Here is a 6,000-nt window from a genome sequence, read left to right on the forward strand (position 1 = left end):
ATCCTCTCTACTTGTCCCTGTAGTCATGGCCTCCTCATCACTAATTTCGGGCTCATCATTTTCAGTGGTCGACTGGTTGATCTGCTGCTCAGTCTCTCCTGGCCTCTTTCTACCATCCATCCTTCCTGACGCTTGTGGTAGGGCCGGCTCGGCTATCCGTATCTGAGAAAACAACTAACTATCTGAGGACCCAACCAACTCTTTTTGGGAGGGGAGAACTCCCTCACGTAGGCTACAACCCATGCAGAGGCATTGCATTGGTGTCATGCACAGAATGCGGAACGTGCCCTACTTTAAGAAAAGATAGACTAACGTGACAAATGTCAATATTTTTTTCCTCGACCTGCCCAAAAGTGAAGCGGCCCACCGGGGATTCTCCCGATTACGCACCCCGGGCCTGATTCAGTTAAATACTAAATAGTAAATATGCTAAATAGCCTTTCACAGGCCGCTGAGGCATGTACAGTAGCGGAGTGTTCAGCTTCACATAAAGCTGCCAATGTACAGAAACATTTCTTGTAAATACAGCCACGGGTGTATGACGTTATCTTCACCACTACCCTGTTCACCGAGTTCACCACTATCGTCGGGTGGTCGTCTGTGATAACGGGAGGTCCTCCAGTAGGTGCTCGTGCTTCCATGGCGATTTCAGTTGTGCGTGGTCCGTGTAACGCTTTGCAGTGCTATGTTCTATTTGCAGAATTCACATGAAAAAATATAAAAATAGGCTTAAAAATCCGTTATCCATTCTCATATCATATCATCCATTCCATCCACAGTAAATGGGTTATTGTTGCTTATTTTGATTTTCAATTGAGCACAGTTACGGTTTTCTGTTCTGAAGTTAAAAATTGAAATGATGCGTCAATTTTCTAATTTTCCTTTTTTGCCCTTGTGATTGGACTGAACCACGAACACCGGGGGGAGAACACCATCTAGCTGGGCCAGGCTAGATGGTGGAAGGGAGCGCCGCCTGAAGTTGTTTGTGATTTTGACTCATTACTTTAGAGATTAATGACAAACTTTTTGGGAGAAGGCACGTTAAACATAACTTTCAGCCTATGTTGAACATATCTACAGTAGCCTATATTGGAATAGGCTACCATAGCCATGCCATAGCAAATAATTCCCCAAAGCAGAATGTCATCGACGTCAGTCTTGGCTATACAGGCTACCCCGAGCACTGTTTGACATGGTATTTTTGCTTATTTAACGCTTTACGCTAGACTAGGTTTCATTAGGCTAAACGAAGACACAACGGTGAGCCTAATTTATCCGTTTATCCATTTATTAATTTCAACAGCAAATAGCCTACATTGGCCTGTAGGCTACTAGGGCTCACGTAGGCCTACTCATAAGTGTCAGGACGCAGCAATGTCTCCCTCTGCATCTGAAGTTATGATCTCGAGCTGACATTATCAATCGCTTGGCACCTTGATGCAAGCGGAACTGTGTTTGATAGCCCTCCATCTCTACATCTATTTTTTACAGTCTATGCTCTACATCCGCTGATAAAATGTGATCACCAACACCGCGCGCCAATATCTATCAGGTCACCCACCCCTACGCGTGGTTCAGCCCAACAAAAACAGTAAAAAAAAAGGGGGCTAAAATCCAATATTAACTGAATTTTACTTTTGTTTCCAATCCAGTTTCTGTTTTCTTTATCTTGCGTGACTAATGACACATTTAGAAAATAGCAGCAATTATCTATTTGCTGACCAGTTAAAACAAATTGAAAATTGGATTATTGAACACATTTTTTATTTGGACCCGATGGATGGAACAAATAGAACAAAGCACTGCAAAGCGTTACACGGACCGTGCGTCCTCCTCCTTTAGCAACAAACAAGCGCTGAAATAGAGTGCGCAGGGTCCGTGTAACGCTTTGCAGTGTTTTGTTCTATTTGCTCCATCCATCTGATCCAAATAAAAAATGTGTTCAATAATCCAATTTTCAATTTTTTTTTAACTGGTCAGCAAATAGATAATTGCTGCTATTTTCTAAATGTGTCATTAGTCACGCAAGATAAAGAAAACAGAAACTGGATTGGAAACAAAAGTAAAATTCAGTTAATATTGGATTTTTGCCGGGGTTTTTTTTACTGTTTTTGTTGGGCTGAACCACGCGTGGGGGCGGGGGCTGATACATATTGGCGCGCGGTGTTGGTAATCACAATTTATCAGCGGATGTAGAGATAGAGGGCTATCAAACACAGTTCAGCTTGCATCAAGGTGCCAAGCGATTGATAATGTCAGCTCGAGATCAGAACCTTAGATGCAGAGGGAGACATTGCTGCGTCCTGACACTTATGAGTAGGCCTACGTGTTCTAGCCTATGTTCTGGGAGGCTTTGAAGACCTACATGAGCATTACCAATGGACTTGAGCCCTAGCCTACAGGCCAATGTAGGCTATTTGCTGTTGAAATTAATACATGGATAAACTGATAAATTAGGCTCACTGTTGTGTCTTCGTTTAGCCTAATGAAACCTAGTCTAGCGTAAGCGTTAAATAAGCAAAAATGCCATGTCAAACAGTGCTTAGGGTAGCCTGTATAGCCTGGTATAGCCAAGACCAGTGTTGCCACAGTTACCTTGAAAAAGTAATCTGATTACTGATTACTCCTTTAAAAAGTAACTTAGTTACTTTACTGATTACTTGATTTTAAAAGTAACTAAGATTACAAGTTACTTTATTCGTTTTTACTAAGTTATTAGTTATTACTGTTCCTAGATACACTGATTAATTAAAGGAACCGTATGTAAGAAATGTATTTCAACTAATCATAAAATGGCCCTGATATGTCACTAGACATTAAGAAATCATGTTAATTTCAAATGCTTATAGTAGACTACAACAGTAGTCTGGCCAGGATATTGTCATTTAAAAAGTGAAGTTGCAGCCCTCAACTGATGTTGATGTTGTGTTTTGTCATGTCATGTTGTGTTTTGGCCTGATGTGCCACCCTCTACCTATCTACTAATTACAAAGTCAGTAGTGTTTCGGCATCTGGGTTGGCAACCTCGAGTCAGGAGGGAGGGGGAGGGGATACACCGCTCTACAGTAATTTGAAAGTGATTGCAGTACCAGTTTTGGCCACAATCTTACATATGGTTCCTTTAAGTTCAGGAGAAAAGAGATATAAGCCCACCTACACTGAAAACTGATTGGTTGATTTAGCAAAACAGACCAGGATGCTCTGTCTTGGATGCGCTTGCAGGCACACACGCACCACTCCTCTCTCTCTCCCTCTCCGTTGTGTGCGCAGAGGGAATTTGAAAGACAACTGATTATCCTGCCCCTCGGACTGAGCACTGCGAACGGTGAGTGCCCAGACCCTACATTTTAATGTGGGTCTGGTTCGTCAGGCTACCAAAACACTACTGACTTTGTGATTAGTAGATAGGTGGAGGGTGGCGCATCAGGCCAAAACACAACATGACATGAGAAAACACAACATCAACATCCGTTGAGGGCTGCAACTTCACTTTTTAAATGACAATATCTTGGCCGGACTACTGTTGTCAGTGATATAAGTATTTGAAATTAACATGATTTCTTAATGTCTAGTGACATTTCAGGGCCATTTTATGATTAGTTGAAATACATTTCTTACATACGTTTCCTTTAAATCGTGAACCTACTTGTGTTTTTTTTTTTTTTTATTACATCACTGACCTAATCATGAACTGTAATTTCTCAGTACACTTTTCTCATGAATAAAAACTGTTAAATGGAGAACATCAGAGAAAAACATACTTTAGCTGTTGGCTTGTTTAAGGTCAAAACATTGTTGTAAATATATGTCAGGGCTTAAAGTATGTTACAGCTGCCAAAAATATCGTAAACAGTTATAACAGAAACGGTTCAGACAATTGTCTTCTTCAACTTTGACTTTCATTGAGTGAAACTGTGACAGCACAGCATATAATAGGGATCCTTTGATGCTTTCACAAATTGCACCCTGGTCCTACTTCATTTCAGCCAAACACAAGGTCAAAGAGAAATAGTGTTAGAGAGGGTAAAGGTCAGATGGAAAGAGTGATGTTGTATCTGATTAGTTAGTTGAAAGTGTGTTGATGTATCTAATTAATTAGTTGGAAGTATGTTGATGTATCTGATTAGTTAGTTGGAAGTGTGTTGATGTATCTGATTACCGGTAGTTAGTTGAAAGTGTGTTGATGTATCTGATTAGTTGAAAGGGTGTTGATGTATCTAATTAGTCAGTTGAAAGTGTGTTGGTGTATCTGATTAGTTAGTTGAAAGTGTGTTGTTGTTGTACCTGATTTTTGATCAGCACTCATCTTCAGTCTCAGGAGGTCAGTTCTGTGGTGGTGGCCTGCAGGATCACAGACATTAACATCAGTCTGTGATTAGAAAACAGACCAAAGCCCCAACACGTCTGTGCTTCTGCAGTCTCTGTCTGTGTTTACTGTGTTCTGCATCTGCTCACCTCACTCATCTCAAAATCCATCTACATTAAAATGCAAACTATAGGTTTGCCTGAATTCCCTAAGCTTGTTCACCTTCCTCTCCATGTCCCACATATGCCATAAGCCCCATGTTTGTTTCTATGTGTCATTGATAAGAACAATTGTCATTAAACAATAAGGATAACAATTGTCATTAAACAATAAGGATAACACTCCCTATCAATCAGTCACTTTTCAAATATTAATAGTTATGCCCGTTTCATTTTCAGTCATTGGAAAAATACCCGTGTTCTAATGAGAACTGAATTTCTCCACTGGGCACATGTTATACTTCTGATCTAGGCCTACAGAATTACAACTGTACACAATACTTTTCAAGTCTGCATTTCCTTTAAAAAAACACCATATTAAATTAATTTATTTACCTTTATCTGCACTAAGGCAATAACAAACAATCAAATTCCGCTATAGGGCTCCACATTCACCAAAGTGTTCTAGAGGAACAAAACAATGTTGTTACAAGGTCAACTTGACAAAATCACTGAATGTTAACAAATACATTACTGCTCCTTCTGATGAAACTAATCAAATTAATTGAAACTAATTCAACTTATCAACTCCCAATCCATGGTATGTTAGGTTTCTCCTTGTGATAATGCTCATACTATCATACTTATATTATATGTTTTGTACTACATTGGCACTGTTTACCAGTGATGACAGGAGGCTACTGTAACCTGCAGTTGTACTGTGTAATGCTTACTGGGGAATGGATGGAAACAGTTGCCAAAAGCAAAATATGGATAAAAGCAAAACAGAGAAGCCTTGCACTAGGGATGCACAATGTTATCGGTGTGATATTGGTACAGGCAGATAACAGCTTACAATTGTATTATCAGCATCGGTAAACATGAACATATCTGAGGATATTCTAAACCAGTAAAGCTACAACCTACTTGGGTTTCAGAGGAAACATCATACAAATCTGTTGAAATAGGATGAGATCTACATTTTAATTTGAAAATGTCATATATTATTTTTTTATATTTGACATCTACACTACATTGCAATGATTTACTTATTATAAGGAATCTAATTTAAAGTACAAGTTTAGGGTAGAATAAGTGAGAATGGAAGTGCTACAGTATGCCCGTGCATCAACTAGGCCTGCATGCGGCCCTTTAGCCACTCTCTACTCCCGGGCTTTGTTTGAAAATAGAAATAAGTAAAATATGTTTTACAATTTCATTGTATCATTGTTAAGCTTTAAGCCATAATACATTAATCATTGTTAATCCTTACATTATTAACTTCTGAAAATATGTAGCCTGTACACCATGTAAAATGTGTAAAAAACAGAAATGTTATATGTCAGCTAGAATGTGTCATATGACACATCCTTGCGTCCCTTTACCAAGCCATAAGTAGTGGAATAGGCTAAAACAGATCAATGTAATGCTCAATTAAATGCTTAGATGAATTAATTTTTCTTCACCACCACTGCGACTGAATTACCGGCGGGATGTCTGATCTGCAGTGAGAGGGAAATGCAATGTTGAAGACAT

The 6,000-nt window shown here is 39.4% G+C and overlaps 1 long non-coding RNA gene across 2 annotated transcripts; it reads right to left on the reverse strand.

Annotated features, from left to right (window-relative positions):
* Positions 1-4,278: 4,278 nt before the first annotated feature.
* On the reverse strand, positions 4,279-5,608 carry LOC121715334. 2 transcript variants are annotated; one of them, XR_006033584.1, is made up of 3 exons: positions 5,598-5,608; positions 4,861-4,929; positions 4,279-4,341 (listed from the first exon to the last, which is right to left on the reverse strand). It is a non-coding gene; the product is annotated as an uncharacterized LOC121715334 (long non-coding RNA). The 2 variants fall into 2 exon arrangements; XR_006033585.1 differs by lacking the exon at positions 5,598-5,608 and adding an exon at positions 5,392-5,416.
* Positions 5,609-6,000: the final 392 nt, after the last annotated feature.

Source organism: Alosa sapidissima, chromosome 8 (genome assembly GCF_018492685.1).
Source record: "Alosa sapidissima isolate fAloSap1 chromosome 8, fAloSap1.pri, whole genome shotgun sequence".
In the NCBI taxonomy this organism is placed as follows: Eukaryota; Metazoa; Chordata; class Actinopteri; order Clupeiformes; family Clupeidae; genus Alosa; species Alosa sapidissima.